The sequence below is a fragment of the Epinephelus fuscoguttatus genome, linkage group LG8 (genome assembly GCF_011397635.1).
Source record: "Epinephelus fuscoguttatus linkage group LG8, E.fuscoguttatus.final_Chr_v1".
NCBI classification, from domain to species: domain Eukaryota; kingdom Metazoa; phylum Chordata; class Actinopteri; order Perciformes; family Serranidae; genus Epinephelus; species Epinephelus fuscoguttatus.
Genome location: NC_064759.1, coordinates 33,104,677 through 33,132,217, shown reverse-complemented (window position 1 = coordinate 33,132,217; position 27,541 = coordinate 33,104,677).

Here is a 27,541-nt window from a genome sequence, read left to right as displayed (position 1 = left end):
TTCAGTCGTTTAACCATGAAAAGATGAAGAGGGCATCACTGGTGCCAAAAAATGTAATGTGCTCTAATCATTCGTCACTTAGCCTCCTAAATAATACCAACATAAATCCTCATTATTTGTCTCCGTTCTCACTGTGACTAAGCTCTTACTCATTGTCATGACAAAGAAAGGCGAACCATGAAGTGTTGTGGAAGATTATGGTTTGGAGCAATGACTCAGGAGAGGCTGACGTGAAGCTCCAGGACGTCAGAATTGTCAACCGGCTCTTAATTGCAGTTATTATTCAGTTTTAATTGTTGCATGATGGGGATCAGTGGTTAGTCCTCTAATAAGGGATGTGCAACCCTCATTTAATGCTACAACAAACAAAGGGAAGATTTTGGATGTACTGTCTCATCAACAACTTGTACTGTATAAAAGATAGGCGTGAAATAATTTACATTGTTGGGAAAGAAAATGTACCACTGCGATGAATATGGTCAAAACAGCTGCACCTTTGAGAAGAGGTTTCATACTGTATTCATGGCACACAAGGTTTCCAAGGTGATGTTCAAATTACATGTATATGAGCTGAGTTTTCCATCAGGAGGAGGGAAGATGATGGACGCCTAGGTGAGACTAACCCATTCCTCATTCACAGTTCATCAAATACGTACCTTTTGTCACCATCCTCAGCATCTCTATGTGACACACAGCTGAAACACAATATGACACGTGCTGAATGTTTAGAAACAGTCACGGTTAAGATTAGGCACCAAGGTACTTGGTTTGGTTTAGAAAAATCATCATGTTTTGAGTTGAAATAAGGACATTTGCTATGTGAAAATATTGTAATGTGACTTAAATACATAAGTACTGGGAGATGGGTTTACATCTGAGTTACTTTAAAGCCTGGTGCATCTCAGAAAGACGTTAAGGGATGCCTTTAGTGTCAATATCAAACGCTGAGGGACGGGACAAATGATGTCCAAGCAGCAGATCAACAAATAACAAAAGCGGTTGTTTGTGGCAACAAAATCGAATATTTCTTAATGAGATGTCAGGGTATTTTCAGAGGAGATCATGGTGACAAAAGTGGGTATTCTTTAAAGGGATGCTGAAGAAGCTTCTTGGATGAGAGGCGAAACGTCTTCAAGAAACGCAAGCAAGTCCAGTTGCCTACGATATAGCACTTACGATTACTGTGACCTGGATGACTGAGAATCTTCACCAACTTTAAAGGGATACTTAGCTGATTTTCAACCAGCTTTGTATAATAACAATATGGGTAATGTCGGTGAAGATTCTCAGTCATCCAGGTCATGGTAATCGTAAGTGCTAATATCGTAAGCAAGAAACACAAGCAAGTCCAGTTGCCTACGATATTAGCACTCACGAATATGGGTAATGTGTGTAGATGATCTGTGGTAAACTTCACTCCACCTAACCAGTGCCTAGACCTCAGGCTGTACAGGCTGTATTTCCGCATTTTCAAATTGCTCACCACGGACTCAGAGTACAGAAGTGGGAGAGACAGATCCACCCCTCTCTCTCTCTCTGATCAAACGGCAAAAACTAGGCAGTGCCGAGTTTGTGAACAAGAAGTGGGCACCATACTGTTTCCTATACTGTTTAACAAGGCAGTGCTGATCAAATATCAACCAAGATTCGGTTACTGAGTTGCCTGTGTCTCACCTCAGATGTTTTCAGAAACATGTTTTAGCTTACCGTTAAATACGAGATTGTTTGTTACTAGCTGGCTGCCATTGTGCCAAACAGACAAGTTCACAGTACAGCACTTACTAGTGGGAGCAATGCTGTGCATCCTGGTAACTGTAGGTTTTCTACCTCTTGAGATAAAAGTGATTGCCACAGTCCTTTTTCTCTGTTTTCTCTGGTTATGTAGCATTGATTTGTACATGCATCTGTTTACTGCCCAGTTTTATGAAAAGACCATGAGTGTGTCTCAAATCACATACTTCCATTAGTACACTTCAATGTAGTAAACTACATACTTCTTGCTTGGTGCACTAATTTCAACAGGGTAATGTTGTCTCAAATTGCACACTGCTGTTTTGCACTTACAAGAAGGGACACCAGTTTTTTGTTTTTTCCGTCCCTTCTTCTTCTTCGTCCTCTTTTTAAACGGCAAATTGCAACCAACGGTGGAGCATAACGCCAACATTTGACATATCTCCGTTCGCACATAGACCAAATTTACGCCACAACATCAATGCTGATTAAAATCAAAATAGACTCACCAGTCTGTTTATTTTCACTTTACAGTTTCACTTTAAAGGAAGAGAAGTTGATGAAAAATATCGATAAGCTCATGTAAGAGGTCTTTAGCAATTACTGTGACCTCACAGCTGTAAGTTTATGGACAGCAGTGGGTAATTTTAAGGGGATATTTTTGCCCTGGGTTTTGTCTCTCAAGCAAAATACAGGCTGCCCTATCTGCTTATTGGCAGTTGTTTGGGCTGACAGGAAAACAGATGCAAGACTCAGGGCAAATACAGGACTTCCACCTCCTATGCATGTTTCTGGATAAATAAATGGTAACATTTTGCTACAAATATGCTTGAATTGCACACTAATCAAAGGTTGTCATCTTTTAAGTAAAGATGCATGCGTGTTATGATTTTCTCCAAATTTAATTTTTAGCCTGATAACCACTGGCTATTTGCTAGACTGATTTAAGAACCTGTGATGTCACTGTGTTTCCACCACCATGTGAAACTAAACCCATGCGGTTGTATGTTCAGTCAAAACAACTGCTAAATAAAATCCAATAAATAGTTTCTTAATAAACTTTTATTAGATCGGCCAGACCCCAGCTCATCAGCCTGCCTGGAAAAGGGTTAAACCCAACAAACGCAGACCTTTGTGCTGCCATATTTTTACCCAACGTGTCACAGGTGAAACACTGTACGTAATCTGTCCAGCAGGTCATCTCTCACTGGAACACATCTGCATTCAGACGCCATTAGTTCATCTATCACAGCGGGTCAGTGTCAATACGCCCAGCATGCTCTCAGTTAACAGATGTTATGTGTTGTCCTACGTGCCCACGTGCCTTGCTTTATGCTTTACGCGCTAGTGGATACAGATGCACGTCGCTATGGTAACTTCATTCATCTGCAAATCTCACCGGAAATGTATTTAACCCCCCCTCTCTTTTCCACCACCACCATCCCAATCAAACCTAATTATACCATATTGCTTTTCTTGTCCAACAATAAGGAAGGTTGCTGGGGGTGGGTGAGAGGGAGAGATTTAATGTAATTATTGAGACACTTCTTTCTCTGCTCGGCGTGGCAAGAGTGAGATGCGCCGTGATGGACGCTGCTTGTCAAAATGCCTATTGATGAAGCGCAAAAACCCAATTTGCAGTCATAAGGCAACTACCTTCCAATTATGTTAGTGCCAGAGCATTCCTCAAGCCCAGCAACTCCAATCCTTCTCTCTTTTCTGAGTGGCTAGACCATTGCCCTTGGCAGACAGGTACCAAATGGGCTGCTCTCTGCATGCTGCCTTTAATGTTTTATTGATTTGCTTAGCATACGCCCCGATTCAACTCACACACTCCAACACTATTGCCCTTTGTACTCAGAGCCTGACCTGCCCCACATGAAAATTACGTTATTGAAATATGTTAAATGTGTCACCCCCCTCTCCGCGAGAAAATATCTCACCTATTGATGGATCTTTCAGGGGCTAGCAGATTGGTAATATTAGATCCCCACCAGCTTAATGACTTCTATTACTACGATTCCATCACCCCCCTCAACCAATCAATCATATGAACTAGGTAACATATCAAACCCATGAATAAAATCAAAAGGGGATTAGAAGATATATTTTCCAATTTTCATGTCAAATACAAAAAAAAGTATGAAAAGTGGGTGAGATGAAGCTCTCAGGAGTAAATCTTCTCACCATGGAGAGAGAGAGAATTGGGACAAACATTTGAAAAGAGGAGTTGTGAAATTAATGAGCAAAGAAAATGTCACCTGTGCAACAAAGAACACATCCAGTCTTCAATTTTCTCTTCCCACTTAATACGAGAGCTCACAATCATCACTCAGTTGACTACAGGGGATCCAATTACCTCGATCTAAAGATGGTATCAGCGAGCAACCGAACCACACAAATATTTCTTTCTAAATCCCATTATAAGTAAGAACAATGATTAAATCTAACTTTTCTTTTGACCTGTGAGCCAAGAAATGTACAACAACGCAAAGACTTTACACCCATTAAGATACTCGCATGCATGAGAAAACGTGCTTCTGTGTGTGCCTGTGTGCATCCATGCTCACATGTTAATGATGAATATGTGTCTGCCATGTCCTCAGACTCCCCGAGCAGAGGAAGGGACCCTCAGACAGAATACACAACAGGGACAGACACAGCTTATTCCCAGACAATGTCAATAGCTCAAGGGTAAAATCATTTGTCACCGCAGCGAAATCCCTCTAAATGTATACATTTATTATTGTCGCGCTTTAATTGATCGCAGGGCGCCAAGAGAAATACCAAGGGTCTGTAATACTCGCCTATCTCATTTACAAATCACACTTTGCAAAGCTTCAAGGACATGCGGGGCTCCTCTAAGAGAAAAGGGGAAGAAATATCTGTTTCTGGCCCTCAATATCGTCAAGTTACGCATTAATCTGGCTGCCCTATGTTAAGCAGAAAGATGCACTGTAGAGCATGTGGATGAAAGTTTAATAAGTCATAACAATATTTTTAATGCTACATATGTTTCATTAAAATGTTGGTGATAAATGGTTTGTTAAATGAAAATATCAATGTGGCACCTGAGAAGATGTTAGTTTATGACATGATTATATTAAATATGTTTACTGTACATGTGCAACATATTTATTTTACCTTTACTTTTATTCTATACAGAGATTTTTATGTGTGTCAGTCATATCAATCTCATGTTACTTTCTAGTGATTTATAAGGCTCTCTTCCAGTGAGAGTGGTGGCTTGCCAGTACAAATGGTAAAAAGTGTAGTGAATATGGGATGTAGTTTCGTAAAGAGAACCAATCACATGCGATTTTACAGTGTTAGTTCTGAACCAACCTGTAAAATAAGTTTCAAACAGATAACAGACACTAGGTGCATGAATTGAAAGTTTCTGACTTTGGCAACTTCCAAATTCAATTAAACAAAATTGCACCATTTTTTCAATTTGGCTGAAGTGAAATATTCGGCATATCAAAAAAGAAAAGACGCAATAAAGGGTGTTTTTTTTTAAAATTCAAATCGTCCCTGCTTTTGCTTCATCTGCAGTAGGTAAAGTTTTTATGTCATACAGAAACTCAGAGGTTTATGCCTCCACTATACTAGAAAGCCCTCAAAAACAGCGGAAAAACAAAAAGAGTGGAGGTGTCAGGGGTGTGCGTAGCTGCAGTCCCAAATTAAGACTTGAATGGGTGTCTTGCTACATCACCTCCCCAACCTGATCTCCTAGAAATATGTGAAATGACCACAGCCTTTTAACACAGCATTAAGTGGTGGTGGCACTTGATGTGTTAAGATTACATGCCAGCACCAGCAAAAACAATGCCAATGGAATGTCAATTACTATGTTTTGGAGTTTAAAACACAAGGTCAATGCTGTGAAACAGTCACAGTTCAGTTCGGTTTAGGGAAAAAAACTTGGCTAGGTTTGTTCTGTACGGGACATAAGAACATTGTAATGTGACGTCGTTACATTGCTTGGTGATGCAACTATGTAAACTATGTAAGTACATTAAGTTGAAATAACGAAATGTTGACATTTAGTTTCACACAGGACATAAACAGCAGTCACCTTGGTGAAAGTCGTGTGCTTGTTTGACCCATCCATTACCCAATCTGCTCCCCACGTGGACTTTCTCACTCTTTATACTACCTATTGAGGGACACTGTTGAGTAGCACATTGCGTGCACTACCACGTAAGGCAGTGTTAAGAGGTCGTGGTCATTTTATGTATTTCTGTGAGACTAAGCTGCACCTCTATCTCTGTTGCCACCTAATATAACCCCTGATTATGGAGGGAGGCGGCAATGATATGCCATGATGTATCAGAGTTTGTGGTGATCAAATAATACCATAATGACTGTTGCAAACCTTGATAACAATGCAGCACACTCTTCTGAAATATTTTACACATAATGGCTTTAAACACTCTCCATCATTGTGTACACAAATAATGACAAAAGCAACTAATATCATACTTAGATTGCAATAATAACAGAAATAATAATAACCTTAATGTAAATCAAGTCACTTTGTGATGTATAAACATGCTACAGGGAAATAAAAACAACTAATGTCACAATAAATAATCACTTAGTGTGTTTGACTTTTCATCCCTGGTTCTCACAATCATCAACACAACTTCCTGCCTTGCATAAGGGCCCCATTGTAGGAGGCTTCCATTAATCCACCCAGCGCTGCAGGGGTTAACTGCTCTAATTTTATATTATCAGACAACTGCACTGCCTTTGCTGTTACTATATCTGTCCACATAGGAAGCTATCAATTGTAAACGGCCAGTAACAACCCTACACATACCAATGCAAGCACACACACACACACACACACACACACACACACACACACACACACACACACACACACGCAGATCAGGCACTCTATTCTCACAGGGACCACCCAGGTACAAGAGGTAATTACTTCAACATCTTTGGGTTACAGCAACACTCTTAACCCCCAGCTATACATCATCTTCATAGCTGGCTTATTAAAGCCTGAGCGTCATATGCAACCTCCAGGGCTGAAAAATGAAGCCAACACAGGGGTGCCAAAAACTGCAGTTCCTCTAATGGCCACTTGAGGCTGGCTCTAGAACTTTACAGCAGAAATAAACATGTTTACAGCCCGGTACAAAAAATGGTTTTGGTACTGGAGCTAATTTCCCCCCTTATGACAACTGTACGGGCAGTGAATTTTTATATAACACACTTGCTAACATTTTAAATAGGCTTAAAGTTATGTCTGTGAAGTTTCAACACAGAAGTCAGATCCACCCCTTGCTCCTCCACAGCTCCACCCTTTTGTCCAAATATGGTCACTTCTCTTCTTGACGAAATGCTGAACTCAAGGCTTCATAATGGAAGGCCACAAACCATTTGGTGATGTCACAGCAGCTACATCCACGGTTTTTACAGTGTATGGTCATTTGGTAATCTCCAGCAAATAATATGTTATCCACTTATCTGCATTTTCTGTTCAGCTTGTTCACACAGAAATAAGTGAAATGCACAACCTCTTCAAGACCGCGTTATGTGGTGGTAACAAGTAATGTGTTACAGCTACTGATGGCACCACAAAAGCAATGCCAATGGAAAATAAATAAGGATCTTTTGTCATGGTGGACACACAAATGCCCTGGTTGAACAACGTTACGGAGTGGATGGTGGTTAATGTTACAACCCCATAGGCAGAAGAAAGAGCAACAAAGTCCACATAAGGAGGAAGTTGTGGTGTTGGATGGGCCAAACAAACACAGGACTTTTACCCTTTTGTGTCCTGTGTGAAACCAAAACCAATGTTGTCTCATTTAGAGTGTATGTACTTACAAATTTTACCTACTTGTGGCATGAAACATGACAAACTGTATTTACATGATGTTACATACTTACTTCCTAAATCTTAAACATAACCACACATGTTTTAAACTTCAACCATTCCGGCATGTAATTTTAATTTCAACACATTACGTGCCACCAGTTCATAATGTATTGTTAAAAGGTTGTTGTCATTCACATATTTCTATGAGACCAGGATGTACTGATGATGTATGATTGGCAGACTTGACTTGTAGCGTGTCCCTTCCTTAGCTGTACTTAACAACCAACCTGTCCATGCATTTGGAGTGACTTCAGCTCGCTCTTTTTCCTCTCTCACATTCCAAGAAATTATTGTCATATCTAAACATCGCTGTAATTATCTCTCCCATTTGGCTGCGCTGGTAATGTCTGTATAAAGCAATAATGTGTCTGACATGCAGCGTCTAGTCCGACATCTGTTCATGAGCCACGCAGCGTTCCCCTCCGATATTCACTTTCTATTGTGATCATTTTCAATTGATTCTTTATGAGTCATTTCAAAGCTAATGGCTTGTGAGTGGCGCGGTGAAGAGAGGACCTTTGGGAGAAGGTACCCAGACTGACAGAGGGATCAGAGATGAGTCGTGTACACAGCGAGACCAAAGGGGGCGACGACAGAACAAAGTGATCAACAATCTGCTGAAATTTGTGCATAAAAGACCACAATCACACAGCTCTCATCCATGATTATATTCTAAAGTGCCAATTATGTCGCGTCAGAAAACTACAGTGAGAGGTTGACACTCTACAATAAAGCAAATAATTTCCAGTTGGAGGAACAGAAAAACGTTAATATGAGGGGTGGAAGATGGGGTGAGGAGGATCTCAGTTAAAGGAAGTAGCTAATAAGGTTTAATGGTGCGTGTCAGGAAGCCACAGTATGCAGGGGAAACACAGCTGGCTTCATTTTGTAAACTATTTGATATACACATCTATCCCGCTCACAATTATCAGCTGCTCTCAGGCCACTGGGGACAGTTTAGAACTCCAATCAGGGACATTTTCTTCCCGCTCTTCAATTGTCATGGAAAAAGCATTAATGTAATTCTATAAGAGTAGACAGGTCGTGTCGCACCCGGTGCTGCTTTGGAATATTTTTATACACGGAATATCAGAGAGTTCATCACTCTTGGAAGCAGTCAAGTGTGTGAAATATGATGAAACCTTGCAGCATTAAGGTGATGAGACACACCTTAAGGAGACAAAACAACAGGTATCATTGGAAAGCCTTTATTTCCAAACACCTGCATTAAAAGTCCAGCTGAAATGTTTGCCTAAAAGTAATATTCTTGTTTGCTTCAACATGTGTACTTATTTGGTCAAATTTGTAATTCACAAAAAGAAGAATGGTTTGATTTATTTTCTACCAAAATAGTGTCACCTATATTAATGTTCTGTGTGTGAACTTCTGATTCTGACTAACAATGTCCTGGCAATTTGATTAAATGGGATTTCATTAGATAAAAATATATTTGTAATATCACTTCAGTTTCAATGATCAAAAAGGCCTTCGGAGGGCAGTAATCTACTTGGTCAGCCATTGTTTGATCCCATTGTGATTTGATCCCTCTTGATTTGAAACTATTTCACAGGCTGGTTATTTGCAGCGTATCCTCATACGGTTTGTATAGCATCTCACGGATGATGTAACATAGACCTACTTAACGTAAGGCAACTAATGTAGAGCTTTGTAGGTTAGGTTTAGGAAACAACATAGCACCTTAAAAATGAGTCAAAGTTCACTTGGTTTCACTTGTTCTCCATCACTGGTCTCCTGGGGGAAAGTCCTGTGTTTTGTGACCCATCCACCACCCCAACCTGCCTCATTACATTGACCACTTGCTTCTTTAATCCTGTGAGCACATTGGTCATTTGATTGCAGCCCTCCTAAGTACACAGGTTATACACAAATTACTGGCTCATAATTATATGGGATTTTTACAAATTTTGGTGCATTACTTTTCGTAGGTATACATACAAACAGTGCATGAGAACAGCCTGTTGTCACCACAACTGGACCCACAAAATAGTGACAACTGCTAGCTAGCTTCCCTCCATTGTGTAATACAAAATTAACACAACAGTGTGAGAGCTGTCAGTGATGCAGCAGGGGTTGAAATAACATGAACAGAGAGTAACCTTTGGTAGGATTTGATGCTAATGTTAGCAAGCTGGGCTAACTGGCTTTCACTTTCTGAGTAGTATACATCAATCTGTCCGAGCAAGCACGGAGCTCACAACGTAGCTAACTGCACTCCCTGAGGAAATATTATAACATTTTTTGAAAAATGAAACTTTTCAAGGTTTGTTTTTGGTTTTGGTACACTACAGGGAAGAAACATAAATCTTCTTTCAAACTCCTCAGGTAACAAGTATCAGTAATACGCATGCTCCAGACACAACGTTTAGCTTGAAATCCACAAGACCAGTCTGAAAATGGAAGAAATCTGAAATGATATGCGCCATATGTCTATGCAACACAGCTGTGTTGTTGTTGGACCTTTGTCAGAGATAGCTGATGCTACACTATGATTGGCCATTTTCAGTTCCAGGGGGTGGGACTTAGCAAAGGGTTAATTGCAGTATAACCAACACCATGTGGGCTTCATGAAAAAGTGGAAAAAACATTTTGTATTAATATTCATATTTACTGAGCTATGACGAGCTCTAGTACGTAACTCACCACAGAAGTTGACAGTACGTCACCTAGCAGCGCAGGCTGTTAAATGTCAGTCCACCCAAAGAATTGAAACTTAGACGCTTTTTCCACAAATGTGTCCAAAACCTGTTTTCATCATTTTTGTGCAATACAAAAATACATACAACAGCTGTATTATCATTAATTACAAAAAAAGTGTATTTGAATGTGACCTTACGAAAAACAATGAACATTATTGATATGTATTCTTTGGGAAATAGACGTAATGCTCTATAATACCCCTCAAAAATACACAAAAATAATAGAAATCAGCCATTTGAAGACATGTACCCCTCAGCTTCTTTTTATTTTAATAAAGAAAAAAATATTACATGTACATTACAGATAAACTGTGTTGTAAAACAATGAAACGTCAAGGTTTAAACAGAAGAATATAACATAACATGTTTGGTTAGGCATAACAGACATCACGTCATTGTTTGACAAAATGAGAATGCCCTTACACACAGAATCTTTTTTTAGACCTAAAGGAAGTCTGCACATGTATTTAAAGCATAAAACATAATTGCTTTACATCCAAACTTCTAAACCTTTGTGTTTTTAGCGGTTGAGTGTTCAACTTCCTCACAAGGGTCAAATAATTGTCAGTGTCACCGGCAGATTTAGAGGCTGAAGCACCGGAGGATAAACCACCAGAGGGGACAAAGCTATATTCCCTGGCTGGTAGGATTTACACTGTACTGCAGCGAGGATAAGCCCATCATTAAATCATTATGATTGCAACCCTTGACTCCTGAGGTTTTTTCTTTTTTCTTTTCTTCTTTTTTCTGTCTCTCTCTTTTTTTTTCTTACCCACCACAGCGTGTGAAAAGAGTGTTCTGAACTTCAAAAATTGGATGTTGTCTAACAAGCCACTTGCATTTGATGGGCCTAATTTAAACTATTATGTTCTTGTGGTTTCCTGATTCTATTATAAATATTTGAAGGGAAGTATTTATCACTAAGATACTGTATATCAGCACAGATGGATTTCCTGTGCAAGCAAAGGTCAGTGAATTAGAGGTATAAACATGTGAGTAGGAAACCCTCTGTGCCTTGATCTGACAGTCATGGCCTTAATGGCAAACAGGGGATATGGCAAAGTTAGCATGGCATTGAATCCTGTAAGTCATGGTTGGTCTGAACCCTAAAACAGGTAAAATCTTTTCACCTGGTGATGCTGGAGATTTGTGAAAAGGCACATCATACTGCAATTAATCCCTTGTGTGTTGCATTGAGACTTTCTCTCCCTCCTCTCCCCCACCAGCCTTTAGGCAGCCTAAACAAGCGTTGCGGTGCCACGGCTCACCACTGGTAACGCCAAGTGTTTATCGCACTGCGCAATGTGCAGGTGACAGTAATTATCAGCAGATGACAGTGGCAGTCCCCAATGTGGACCAGATGGTGATACAAGGCGTCATGCGTGTACAGCTGCGGGGGAGGTCAGTGCGAGGAGGAGGGTAGAAAAGACCAAGATAAAGACGAGGAAAGGAGAAAGTAAAGATACATTGGGGACAAAGTGTGCTCCCTGTGTCGCAGGGTCAAACCACAAAAAGGAAAGCCTCATTTTGAGAAACCTAAAGAGGCTACAGGTGATGTTTGGAGCAGCGTGATGCAGATCACACTGGTTGGTGTAAAATTGCATCCTGTGGATCCTGCACGCCCTGTTGGGGACAAATGCCCTGCATGCCACGTTAGCTCTCAAAACCTGCGCACACAGTGTGTAAACTCTATTCTGGGGGTAAACGCTTGTATATTCGATCACATATGCAAAGCACAGCAGTGACAGTCACGGCCACTCAGGCAGATATGTGATCAAAAACACACAGTGGCAATCACCGTTTAAAGTCAATGGAGGGTGTAAGTCCGTGTAAGGAACATTAACAGTCGCTGATATTATAGTGAAGTCACAGATAACAGGATGTGGATTTGCTGTTGCTTTCTGTGTGGAGTTTATGTGTTTGCCTTCAGCTCTCCGGAGCTTACTCTACAGCCAGGTTGACTCCAAATTTCCATAAATATGAACTTGTGTTTGGTCTATGTTTGTTAGCCTTGTAAGAGACAGGGTGTCTCACTGAGTTTCCTCCTAGTGCATGCTGGGATAGACTCAAGCCACAGGTTGGGAAAATAAAGGAATTATTTTGGAACATTTTAGTCATTTATTAAGACAAAACTTGAACTTTGGTTTGCTGTATTATCATGACTCTTAAACTCACGATGAGAGATAGAACATCAAAAACAAAATGCTGTATTCTACTCTTCAAAGTCACTTTACCAGAGACACACTGACTGAGCCTCACAGGCCACCTGTAGCCAAAAGGTTTCCCCCACAACACCACTGCTCACACCTTAACCTTCTGTCAGACAGTAAAACTAGTCAGCCCTCACAGCAGGAGGCACTAATGATCAAGATATCATCTACTGTGATCTCAGAGGTGAGAAAACTAGAGGTGCACCGTTTTAATCCATGCAGTAAACCCAGAGGTAAACACAGCATCAATCTGTTAAAACAACAATACCACATAAATATTGTGACTCTACGTGTGTGACTCCAAAACCGAATGTGTGCCATTACCGCACGTGGAACTGTACACCGAATAAAAAACGTGATACTGTGACTGTTCTTTCCATGGGATTAGGTGTCTGGTTAAATGCCACTCGAAAAGCCCCATTAGTTCATTTCCCTCTTGGTTAATTAACATCTGCCCCTGACCTTTCCAACAGATAGGGGCAACTTTATCTTGAAAGTCAAGGTTACGAAACTATGTATCAAAGCAGATTGATTACTGATCACTGGACTGAAGGAGAGAGGCTCTGGCTAACTGCTCCAACTCCAGTCACCCAGGTGACGGTCAGCAGAATACGAGGAAACTAATAAGGGAAAATGGAAGACAACACATAGAAAGAAAAGCATTGTCAGCCTGTATGCTCTCAATTTAATGATTAAAGTGGAACAGGGGTGGACAGAATATTTAAAACAATAATTCCATATATATTTCTTTAATAATTTAAGCATAATTTTAGTAAAGCCTCAGTAAAGACTTGAGTAAAGAAAAAAACAGTACAGCTTCAAGACCCTACCATTATGTTATGACAACTTAGTGTTTAAAATGTAGACTTTTAAAAACATATTTCATATATTCATACATATAACTACAATGCTAAACAACATGCATGGAATATATTTTTGTTTTTATTAAAATCAGAGTGCTAGGAGCAAAGCAAGACACTAAAATCTTCAGAATCAGGACTTCACACTTGTATACACCTATGTATTAGCATCACATTTAAATCCTTTTTTTTGTAGCGTATGCCACAGTATGTAAGGGCATTATCATCTAGCAAAATGGGCAAATCATGGGGAAACACTGGTTGCACCCTAGGGTGCTCTTGGTCCTGTAGAATGGACTTGTACTCCTCTGCCATTATACAGCCATTACAATGCAGACAAGCACTCATCAGACCTAATGAACACCAGTTGATCATTAGGTTACATATCCGCTTCTATGCTAAATAGGTAGAGACAGAAAAGTTGAGAGAGCTTTGTGTCTGGTGACGTTGGTCAGATTGTTTGGTAACTATTAAGATATTACTGTTCTGTTGTAAAACTTGCTGTTTGGTAGAGCATATTTTGAGTCATTGTTAAACTTAACTCAACCTGACTGAGCTATCCCTACCATTCGGTTTAGATATGTTATGCTAAAAAAAAAAAAGAATCCACTAGATGTCGCTGTGTATTTCAATAGTATTCCCTTTAAGTTCACATCCTACAAGGGTAGGCATTTTTCTTTTTGACATGTTACAATTTGAGTGATCTTACTGAACAGAATCATGTAACCTAGCACAAAAAATAAAAGTCTAATCAGGGTCAAATAATTTGATGAAAACAAGCCCTACCCATAGATTCATTTGTTGTCTTATGGTAAAGCTAATAAAGCCATGCTAATGCAACTAAAAGTGACTATTTGTATACTATATATTTATACTAATATATGTTAGATTTTTTTTTAAATGAAATTAAAAAAGGGATAACTATTCACTGTTGATAATACTATATATTAAATGTCATTCCATTATATATTTGATGAAAAGAATTACATGTGTTGTAATGGTAAATATCTAGAATACATATATGGGAATAATACTGGTACTGGTAATACTACTAATTCCATGGTAACAAATTGATATTTGGTGATATACTAATATATTACAAGCATAATAACAGTACATAGTATATCATTCTGATTTTTCTTTCAGTTTTACATATACCATGAACTGACCTCTCAAATGTTTTGTAGATGCCTGTATTTAACAAAATTACAGGGGCCTGTTAAAAAACTAAACACTGATTTTTGTTATCTTTGCTGCAAGGAAATAAAATATGCAAAGAAAACAAATTTACATTGCATTGTGATTAGTGCGGACATTAAAGGGAGGGGCACTCCACTGATTTTATATGCAAAGATGAGCTTACAAAAAAGAAAAAAAAAAGCAATCAAGCTTGTGAAAACAGCTGTACAGTATATTATCTTCTGTGGCAGTAGATAATGATGAAGTCGTCACATGACTTGTTATTCCATGGGGGTTACCCCTGCTGTTAGCCTTTTAGCCACATCATTGGATTAACCTAAATCATCTTCGTTTGCTGTGTAAAGTATTTGAAGCAGTTAATTTAATTATGAAACCAGATTCTAACAAACTGTGTATAGACTCTGTTAAATTACCTGTCAGTGTTGATACTGGATTTTATTTATTGTAGTTATGCCAGCAGATGCCAGTGATGGTGGCTCTGAAACAGTTTTGCTCTTGGTTTGTTGACACTTCCTTTTGTTCTTTTAAAGTTAGAGATGCTGTCGCTGTCAGAAAATCCTGATATTTCAGACTCTGAGTTACACCTAGTAGGCTGATGTAAACATTTAAAACTATATAAAGTGAAACAATATAAAATGTAAGGCATAGTATTTTTGGCAGTAAAAATCTCATTCTTTGCAGCGCTGATTTTGTCCATTTTGGTTTTAATCTTTCTTTTGCAAGTCCCACAACTCTATGGAAGTGAAATGCATAATTTATAGAGTGCCCCTTTAATGTTGGTAATGTCAGAGTGATCTTTATTAGGTAATAGACACACCTCTATTAGTATTCAGCTTTATATGGCTCAATATGTTGCTATTTTTGTGATTTAAGTCAAGGTCCACTTACTAGCTATTTCAGGAGCTTTCAATCATATCTCATGGTCTTCATCAGTGAAGGAAATTTGCTCAGTTGTCATGGTGATGCTGTGTTTTTTGTCACATTTTTACTCTAAATTCATTGCGTTATCATGTGGTGTTTCCGTTATTTTGTCCAGCCCTTACACACTTCCTCGGGAAGCCTCCCAAGTTTTCACCCCTCTCCCTCTGTCTCTCTCTGACCTGGAATAGCCCTCCCTCCACACGCTCAACATAAGAATAAACAGTGATGTATGAAGCACGCCATGTCTCCATTATCCATACAAGTCACTTTTAAAGCAGGACTCTGATCCCTATTCATTACGTCAAAGTGTGTAAGAGACGTTTCTATTACCACACCAGATGTCCAAATCAGCCATGTTGTTTCAGCGCTTACTGTGCCCAGCCTCCCCCGTCCCACCGTTTATTTACGTAGGGGAGCTCTGGCGGCTGGGGGGGAGTCCTGGCTAATTGTGAGCAGCTGTAATATCACAGGGCCATCATTAAGAGGGCAACGGCTTTGCACACAGATTCATAATCCAGCCTGAAATGGAATAGCAGCAACGTCCGCCGACCGCTACTGAATTACCAGATTGTTAGTGTGGCCTAATTTTTACACTTTGTTTATGAAAGACTAAACCGCTCAACATGATTAGCACCCACAACTGTGTGATATTCTTCCAGAGAGGTGGTCGTGGGCTGGAGGAGGCCCAAACTCCACCAACAGAGGGATGCTCATACTATGGACTGAAGTAGTACGGACTGTGTGTGCAGTGCTTAGTTGTGATGCAGCCTCCAACAGGTGGTTGAAATCTGAATATAAAACCTGGCACAGTTAAGAAGCTTAGCTCAATAATTTAGTCATTTCTTGTCCAAAATCAAGAAATTATACCTTTAAGGGACAGTTCACCCACAAATCACACATGCATATTTTTCCTCTTACCTGTAGTGCTATTTATCAGTCTAGATTGTTTTAGTGTAAGTTGGTTGGTGTCAAGGATATCGGCCTTAGAAATGTCTGATTTCTCTCCAATATAATGGAACTAGATTGCACTTGGCTCATGGTGTTCAAAACAACAACAAAAAACAAACATTTAAACATTTAAAAAACTCAATAGCAATAGCAAAACTCAATAGATAATCCACAGACCTCGTTGTGGGCTGTTTCATTTAGGAACTGTTTTCTTTCTACCAAACTACACCCACCAAATATATCAACATGCAGAGGGAAGGCTGCATCTACTGCTAGCTTACCTGGCACCACTTAGCTAGCTAACGTTATAGTACAGTTGAGGAGGACGACACATGTTATGCTGTCACTCAGCTGGCCACTGAGGACAGTGCAGTCACTAGTCTCGCCACCAGACAATCAGAGATCTCCGCCTTCTGATAGTCTGGGGACACTCCTTTCTAAAGTGTGTTTAACACACCGGAGAAAACGGCCGGCAACAAAGCAACGCCTCTTGCATTTTTGAAAAGGACACGCCCTCCCGGAAACGTGCGCTCCCCCTTTTCTCGTCTGCAAGGACACAAACACACAGAGAGCTTGAAAATGGATGCCGAGAGATTTAACTCCGTTTATACTTTGTTTAAAACTTTTAACGCAGTCGGACTATGTTTACGAGCACGAGAGTTCAGCGAGCCACCGAAGGACTGCCCTGCAGATTTACTATTGGTTCTGCAACGTAGGGAGTTTTTTTAACTCTGAAATTGTATCCGCCCATCTAAACACAAAATCAGAGAGAAAGACATCAGTCTTTAGTTAAGCAAAGCGTCTAAAGACTGACTTGTGAGTCTACGCAGTCACTGTCACCAAAGGATGATGGTTTCACCTGTCGAAGGACAGTAACTTACTCCAGGTAAGGGAGTTTTACTGAACTGGTTTAATGAGACATGTTAAGACATTTCAGTTATTCTTATAGTTGTCTTTTATTGGTTATTTTAAGTAATGAATATTTTAATCGCACCCTCAGCTGTGTGGTTTTTTTTTTGCTCACCCCTGATTTTTATAAGCTGTGTAGCCTTGTTAGGAGTCCTTTAACCCTAGGTGGCGTTAATGTTGCCTTCATTTTTTAACATCTTTCATGTTTATATTTTAGTTTTTAACCCAAGCTATTGATTTTTATTGGGCCGGCCACATCACAAGCACAAGCCTCTCGTCCATGATTAGATGCATGCCTCCTTCTCCATGGTGATAAGAATGGTAAGTATAGTTAGGTAGAAGGAAAATAATTCCTACATGAAACTGCTCACAACAAGGTCTGTGGATTTTCTTGAGTAACAAGGTCGTGATTTCTGGAAAGAGACATGGCTGTTGAGTTTTTCAAATGTATTTTGATGTTGCTTAGAGGACCACAAGCTGAGTGCCATTTAGTTCCATTGTATCGAAGAGAGGGCAGACATCTCTACAGCCGATATCTCCAACACTCTGCAACTCACACCAAAACAATTTAGATTAATAAACAGCACTCCATCTGCATTTTTGATTTTGAGTTGAACTGTCCCTTTAAGACTGAATCAAAAACAGTTATTTATATAATTTACCTGTGATTTGTGGATAAAACTTAATTGTAAAACTATAAGATATCTAGAGCTGATGATGTACACTACAGGAGCATGAAGACACTAGAATAACCTGGAAACCCCCACCTTGGTTTAATCCCCGGAATTCCAGCTGTTTATAGAACAAACCTGAAAATAGAATGATGAAATATAGACAAATAATGTCACAATAGCTTTCGATTCATTTACTAATGGTGTTTACACGAGCATTGGCAGAGTGCTTTGGGTGCCCTTTTTGTCATATCTCCTTGTTGACATTTGAATTTGTCAGTGCATGTCGAGACTCCAAAATGTTTTCATAATCTGGTTTTATTATAAGCAACACTGGCCAATGTTGAAAAATGAAGTCAAAAAGACAACAACGCGGCCACCGCGGCCATCCGCTCGGCAGACCGGACCGAAGTGGACCACACACAGTGTTTCAGTAAAGCTTTGCATAAAGGAGATATTAGAATACAAGCAAACTGCAAACAAGCCCCCTCCAGCTACTCAGCATGCTTTCTCTGCGTGTTTCCATTTTTATAAACAACAATGTCATTGCAAACTCTTCTTTTGAATATGGGCTTTTTGGTATTGCATGCAGACAAAAACAAACTTTGGTTTGCAGAACATCTAGACTCTCACGTCCTGCATTTCAAAATGTGATTTGTGAATGCTGTCTGTGTTTGTGTGTGTGTGAGACAGAAAACAGGAAAAAAAAAAAAAAAAAAAGAGACGGACACATAAAAGGTTTCGATTTCAAACTGTAATTGTTTAGAGGGACCTATTTTAATACTTTCTGTAACTGATAAAAACTCTAAAAATGTAACTGGTGAGAATTTTATTTCTAGAATCATTCTCTCTTCATTATTCCGACACTGACAAATGACCCCTGAGTCAGGTTTATATTGAGGAATCACCTCACTTTTCCACTAACACTAAAGATATCTGCCTCTTGTCTGTTTATGCTGAAGGTTTATGCAGCCAGACAAACAGGGTTATTTCAAGAGGGGCCCTTCTCCATTTTCATGAGAGAGCATATGCAGATTATCATCTCTATCAGCATCCTGATCCCAAATCAGCCCCTCATTACCGGAGCTTAGCTAAGAAGATACAGCATCAATATTAGATGACAATGATGGGAAAAGGTGCAGGGCCACTCATAAGCCTATAGGCCGCCACCCTCCCTCCCTCCTCACGGCACATTGTTCACAGCAAGGCCATGAGATCCACGCAACATGAGAAGGTATGAGTCAACACAGATGACCTGTGCAATCTGTACATTTATTGCTGTAATTATGGTACTTTCTTGAAATTAAAGTATTGTGGTCTTGGTAAAATATAGTAAAAGTCAACATTGAATTGAAGCACTGAGGCATGCTTGGACTCGATGTTTAACCAAACTTTTAATCTTTTTATGAGTGTTTTAGTCGTCCAAAGCTAACTACATGTGAGACAAAGGAACCAAATCTTCAAATCATATATTATCCACCTTGACTTTCACCCTATGATGACTGTGCAGTATAAGAATGCCGGACTTCCCCAAACTGAGAAAAAAAGTGAACCAGGCAGCAATTACAGTACGTTTCCTCCAATTAGTCTTATATCAACACATTTTTGAAATTGGAAATTGGGTCAGATTTTGCTGTATTTTCTTTGTTAACACCAGAGTCTAATGGCTAATCTCCACATTGCTTGCAGCTAATTGCTAAGTGCTGGCCACCATGGCTGATAAAAACTCAAACTTTATAGAAAATGTAGCAAGCCTAAAGCAGGATTTACACTTCTGCATCAAATCGAAGGTATACTTACGGCGTAGCCTATGCCATAACCGATGCTGTAGCCTGACGTGCACTTTCCCAGAAATGTAACTACACGCCACAGCGATGCAGATCTCCTGTCTATTTTTGTAAACTGAAACCATTTCCCTCAGCTGAAATGAAACTTTATTTAGTTTTATATCACAGCTAAGAAACAATAAATTATGAAGACAATAAAGCCTCCACAAAATAGCATTTTAAGTCTTGTGTGTAATTTATCCTGGCTTCATATGAGCAGAGGAAAACTCTGCTAGTTGCTAGGTTCATTTACACAATGTAAAATGCCATAGGCCTATGTTTATAATGTTAGCATGTTGTATTTATTTGGAAAATGTGTCAAGTATAAGACAGGTTTGGGAGTTGCAATGGAACTGAATTTATAATGTTACCTTTGTTAAATGTTGCTGTTGTCCCTGGCTTTATATGAGTAAAGGAAAAGTCCATTAGTTGCTAATCTAATCTATACAGTGTAAAATGCAATAGGCTTGTGCTATCATTAGCATGTTGTATTTGTGGGAAAATGTGTCCAGCAAAAGACAAGTGTTTGTCTGTGAATGCTGTGACTTATATTGAAGCCAGTATGTGTACTTTGCTATTAAGCCATGTTTAATGTGTGTTTTGGGTGTGTTTTGAATCAACTAAACTTTACAATGCTTAAGAGAAATCCCACTGCCAACTAGTGTTCTGGAGGTGTAACTGCAGGGCAACACAGACACAACACAGCACAAGTATAAATGCTCACACGGCACACAGCACACGCCACATATGTAGGTTATGGTGTAGGCTCTGCATAAAGCTGACACACAAGTATAAAACTGCCTCAAAAGAGCCACGCTAGCAGCACTGTGAGGCTGTAAGGAAGAATGGGTTGATTATTGCATCTTTTACTTTCATTTCAACACCTCAAAAACAGTATTAATAAAAGATAAATTGATTGCCTTTCAATGTTTAATGGGAGCCTTAAGTGTCAGGTACTTTCCATAAGCTTATTAAGCTAATTCTCTTCAAAATATATGCACTGTCACATACATATTGTGCATTTCTGACAACCATTCCTATTGTAGGATTGATAGCTACAGACTAATTATTTTAGTGGAGAAAAAAAAACCGGAAGAAATCTTAAAAATGAATTTCAAAAGTTTAATTTCATTGGAATTTTTCAGTGTATATGCAACAACCTCAAACATCTCCTGCATCGAGAAAAAAAAATCATTCCTATGGGTACATATTTTTTATCTTTACATAACACTAAAAAGAACAATACTTGTGACAATCAACCCTGAGAAGAATGTGACAAACATCCCCAACTGGGATGTTTTGTTTGGGAGTAAACTAACAACCACATGTTGTAGCCTAGCTAAGAAATAAACTATCTAATCTATAGCTCTCCCTTCATACTTTTTGGTTGTTATAGTTGTTTTATTATAAACCCATTGTGTAAAAGTCTAGAGAAGAAACACACAAGGGCTGTATATTTACATATTGACATGGAGAAACACTTAAAGTCAATGTGAAGTGTCTTACTCCTGAAATAACTCTTTGGATGACCTCTGACCCCAATTCTGAAAATTCTAGCACCAACATTTTTTAACAGCACCCTCTAAGGAAGTGACAACCAACCCCGTTCTCCCCTACAACCAACCCCGTTCTCCCCTACCTAGGCACAGCAGTGATTTCAACTGAATGCTAAATATGGCAACATGCTTACAATGACAGTGCTAACATGCTGGTGTTTAGCAGGTAAAATGGTGACCATGTTCACCATCTTCAGCTAACCTGTTAGCATGCTAATATTTACTAATCTGCACTAAACAGAAAGTACAGATGGGGCAGATGGAAATGTGATTAGTTTTGCACCACAGTATACAATATTGGACAAATCAATTGTTGACCTGAAGATGATGTTAGGGTAAAAGTCATTACAGGATGTCCTTTGGAGGACATGAGTTTCTATAGAAACTGTCATGGTATTTCATCCAATAGTTGTCAAGATATTTCACTCAAAATATTTGTGTCACACAAGTATGAACCTCATATAACTGAGGGTAAACTAACTTTTTACCTGTATTTTAATATTTAAAATGTAAAATATGTAATGTACTGTTATCAGCTATATTAGATCGTGTTCATTGCTGTGGTTGTTTGCCTAAACTGACCATCAGCGTTTTGTTTCATCACTGTGTTACCAGTTGCAGTATACACCTTCCTGCAGGCTTTCCAGTGGCAGTGAATCCAGGGATGATCTTTAGCATGACTTTGAAATGAATGTGGCTCTCGTCTCTTCTTTTTTCATCAGAGTAGTTATGCCTCTGTCTGTGTATTCACAATGCAGCTACAAAGTGCTCCTGCTGGGTTCTCCAGAGGCAGATCAAGGTCAGGCCAGGAGTTGCAGGGGCAGTGGGACAGTGTACTGTGAGGGTGTATGTGTGTGCGTGTATGTGTGTTGGGGCTGGGGGAGGTAGACGGTGAGAGGGACGCCTCAGGACCCTGACAGCTCCGGTTGCCTGAGCCATGACCGCCGGGGTGGAGGAGGCTAGCCGCAGATCGATCGTCGCGGAGCTGGATCCCTGCGATAGGGGGGCGATTGGATGCAGCGCGCTGGGACTGAATGACATAAGCCCAGACGTCTAAGTGTCCCATTAGCAAGACAGCCGCCCATGTCCTGGTGCTCTCCTCTCCCCCCCCTCGCCGATGCTGGCATCATATGGAAAACGGCTCAGGTGTTCCCCTCAATTGCTTGAGGACGACTGCAACACAGAGGGCAGAAGCTGACACCGGGCCAGCTACAACTCTCTGCATGTGGCACTTCTGATCCTCCATATGTAACCAAAGCAATTATATCTTTATGGCCTTCATAAATCAGCAGAGGAAGCGGCAACCCAGAGTGCATGTGCGTACGTGTGTGTGTTTACATACATGTGCATCTTCGTATTTGTGTGTTTGCATATGTTTACAGCTAAACGGAGCAGGGGACACCCAGGCCACGTGTGCCCTTTCTCCACATTCAACACACACGATGACACGCTGCGGTCAGATTGTTGCGGACCATTCCTAAACACATAAGAAATGATGACAAAACAAGGGGGCCACACACAGAGAGGCTGCTGTGACACACTGCCTGCTGGGCCCAAACACAGAGGCAGAGCCAAGCTTAACTAGGCTCTGGTGAAGGAATGGCCCGCATGTTTTATTACTTTTCCACCCTCTGCAAATGAGCATATTTACATGTCCTCAAAATGTGCTTCAGGGCTAGGATATCCTGCCCACAGTGTCCATCAAACTTTCTGGCATCCCCTGATTATAACATAGTCACCAATACGGCGTCAAGCAGGGGATTTGTAACTAGCAATATAATCTGTCAAAGCCATAAAAAGCTGTCTGTCTTCATGAAAATAGATCTTTTGCTGAGGAGGAGCCTGTTAAAATGAGTAAAAATAATACTTTCAAAATGGCAAAAAGTGAATTCAAGGGGCTCCAAATGCACTTAAGATATTGTCTGGGTGCTTTGATGCTATTCATTTTATATTAAAAGCCACTCAGGATCAACCTTTTTTTGAGGAGGTCAGAATGCTGAATCTCTGTCATCTTCTAAATTACCTCATAAAACTAACACACATTCACATTTCATTCATTCATTCATTCATCTTCTAACCGCTTCATCCTCTTGAGGGTCGAGGGGGGGCTGGAGCCTATCCCAGCTGACATCGGGCGAGAGGCAGGGTACACCCTGGACAGGTCACCAGACTATCACAGGGCTAACACATAGAGACAAACAACCATTCACGCTCACATTCACACCTACGGACAATTTAGAGTTACCAATTAACCTAGTTCCCAATCTGCATGTCTTTGGACTGTGGGAGGAAGCCGGAGTGCCCGGAGAGAACCCACGCTGACACGGGGAGAACATGCAAACTCCGCACAGAAGGGCTCCCACGCCCGGGATCGAACCAGCAACCCTCTTGCTGTGAGGCGAGAGTGCTCACCACCACACCACCGTGCCGCCCTCATTCACATTTCATTTTTCAAAACTGTTGAGCAAGAGGTGCAGCTCTAAACATGACCAAATGATCAACTTCAGGGGCCTCTGGAAACATACTACTGCAGGGGCTTTTATTAACCCCCTACGTACCAGCTGCTGGGTGCACTGTCGCCCCCCAGGTTCCCCTTAAGAACAGTGCAAACGGCAGACCACATGTTCTATCTTCATCATATGCCCAGACACACACAGATCAAACAGTACCTCTGTGTTGGAGCTCTGTAATTTGATTAAATGCAGCTAGGTTTAGAAATACATACTGTGTAATCACAATGTTAACTGAGATAAGACAATAAAGCTCTCAAAATGACATTTCGACACAGGGCCCTTTTAAAGAACAGGGCCTCAGTATTAGCTAACACACCAGGCTGCTCTCATGCACTGTTTGTACGTTTACTTGCAAAAAGTAATGCACCACAATTCACATGTAACCCATGTGATTATGACCCAGTAATTTGTGTATATCCCATGTAATCTGGAAGGCTGCGACCACATGACCAGTCCACTTTATCAGAGTTTGGCTTAACAATACGTGAAATAAAGAATGCTGTCACTTCCATGCAGGTATGTCTGTGCACTGCATGGGAAGTAAATGTTACAATTAGAAGGATGTATAAAAACTGGAAGTGCATGTAAGGATTAGGTTGGGTCTGGTGGACGGGTCAAACAATACAGGTAACCAGTGGTCATGTCTTGTGTAAAAACCAAGTGAACATTGAATTATTTTAAGGTACGTAGTGACCATTTTACTCCACAGGGGGGATGATTTTACTTTACTTTCCTAAACCTAACCTCTGTAACTTTGCATTAAGTTTACAACGTCAAGATAATTTGTTAGGTATCAGACAAACCGTCGTAAGAGGATATGTTGAACATGCAGGACCAGCACTACTGAAGGTGACACTACTGTTACCAGCCAGCACCAAACCCATGTGCACAACAATGTGTGTTTTGTATGTACAGTATGTAAATTAGATTGTGTCATCCCTGTGTGAGATTGCCCCTAATGTCGATAAGTCTCAAGTCGTATTGACTTTTAATTTGTATTATTGTTAAGGTTAATGCTTAACTACCTAGGAGCTGTGCTAGGTCCGTCCCAATACTCAGACCTCCTCTCAAAATTGGCCCTAGCCCTTGTTTTTTTCGCGTTCCCACGAAGAGCTAGGGTGTCCCAAACTTTAGGGAAGTGCTTCTCAGCCCTTAAAATCCCCCCTTAATTTGAATGGCTGTGCGATGCACACTTACGAACCCATCTCAACTGAGGGGAAGATTGAATTTCCCAGGATGCACTGCGAAACTATCCAGCCAGGTGAGTTTTCCAGGAAGATGGCAGCCTCCATGAGAAAGCCATCGCACAATTGTAGTACTATTTTTGCAAATAAGCATGCAAAAATTCAAAAATATGTCGGAATTATTATCTGTAAGCATTTAGTTAGAATATGAATGCTTGAAAATCGCTAATTCACGATGTAGCCGACATGAATATCTACAGAGCTCTCCATGCAAGAAGCCTACGTCGACGATACACGTGACGTAGGTGAACACGTCTGTTACGCTAATTTGCATGAAGTGGCGTCCCAATTCGTAGGTAAAATTCCCTATCCCTCAACACTACCCCTTCGTCGTTGAGGGGAATCTATCTGGAGTGCACTTGAAACCAAGGGGTAAGGTTAAGGGGAGAGAATTGGGATTGGCAGTCTTCAGGATATGTACCCACCCCTTCACACAAAAATGTGTTTGTATAAAAACACTTGGAGCAGGGATGTAGCTTTAAAAAAAATTTAAAACAGAAAGACCATTGTAAAACTCAGAGTTAGGAGTCCTCTTTAGGTTATATAATTTTTTTTTAATTTAAGCAGCACCCATGGGCCCCTTCTCCTTCTCTTCCTAAATCCAAATGACATGATGTGTACCTGGGTCATGTAGGGCCCCTGGGGGTGGTCTGGGGTCCCACAGTAGTTGGCTGCTCTACCCAGCTGGTAACTCAGGCTTGCTTATCAACCTGGACGATTGAGGCTGTGTGGTACTAGTGACTCATACAGCCAGACAGGCTACCACACTAATCTTGCAACATGATAATGTCAGTGAAAAATAATGCACGCATGCAGCCTCAGACGTCTTTGATTTCTTTTGTTAACAGAGATGTGAGTTCCACAATTGATGGAGTGGAGAATGAATCAGTACAGGAAATGCTCTCTTGCTAAGCCCTGCGTGTGGCCAAGAGAGACGGCCATAAACAAAGCTCCTCTTTGTGACTCCTCTTCACTCTCTAGTGCTCTCTCTCTCTTTCTCTCTCCTTCTCTCATCTAATACCCAACTGTTGGTCTGATCCTAACAAGTCTCTCACTTATCTTCAAAGTCTGACTAACTTCAACGAATTGCATTAAAATCACTTCATGTATTTCTTAAAAAGCCACTTTCAAAGTCCAGTGTCACACAGCATTGGAAGAGGAACCACGTGCCAGGACAGAAATTTGAGGGAACAAAGTGAAAATAAATACTGTCTGCATCTGAATTATGTAAATAATAAATACGCCACAGAGCATGAACTCCAAAACCTCTGAGCAACTGCAAACACCAAAATAGTCTCAGGGAGCTCTGATCTTGGGAGCAGATGTTCAGGAAGTGACTCTTTTAGTCTTTTGGAGGTCCGCAGATGACTGTGAAGACAAATTCTTTTTGGAAGGCTGCCATGCTTACTGTATGAAACGAGATATTAATAAATTTTAGGATAAGAGGAGCTAGTTCTGCAAGGGCGTAGGTTTTGTTTTAACATTCAGGGGGACACATGAAATGGCCAGTTGGGGGGTCCTCTTTTAGAACACATCCAAACCTAAAGCAAAACTTACTGTTTTTCCACACCTGAATTTCACATAGAAAAGTCAGTCCATTATTTCTGAGAGGCTTTGGAGGACAGGCAGTTTAAAGACATTTCTTGGGTGAAAATTAATATTTGAATATTCGTGCATCAATGTTCACACACTAAAACTATAAACCTCTAAAACATATATTAAATGTCCTGCATTGGCATTGGTATTCCTTAAAATCAAAGGCAGGAGAAAGACAGATGGGCTGGGAGGCGGAGAGATAACACTGCCTCGATCCTCTTCCCACCGTGCTTGCCTAATGCATTCTCCCTCTCACTCACTGTAATTGCAATGCAATGATGTCAGCATGACAGGTGAGACTGAACGCGAGACAGCGTTGAATAAGCTGCCGCCACAGTATCAAGAGCACAAAAACGTATCTGAGACACTCTATGGGGTGTCAATTTAATCATGCTTAAACCAGGTATCACCTTCCTCCATGATTCCACCATTGACAAAGAATCCCGCGTACTGCGTTGCACTGAGCAGAGCTACGGCCTCCTGCTTGATAAGGTATCTGTGACTGACACGCTCACTGACACACACATACACACACAACACTTTGCAGTAAGCATCTGAGGGACATGGAGGATGTGGCTGAGCTTTACGTCACCCCAAACCAGCACATAAAAAATATTTCTGAACACTGTTTCAAGCACCAAATTTAGCAAAATAATACAACTAAGTGATAAAGCATGAAAAGAATTCGGTCCGAAGTATAAAGTAACTGCTATGACTCACAGATGTAATCTTGGATG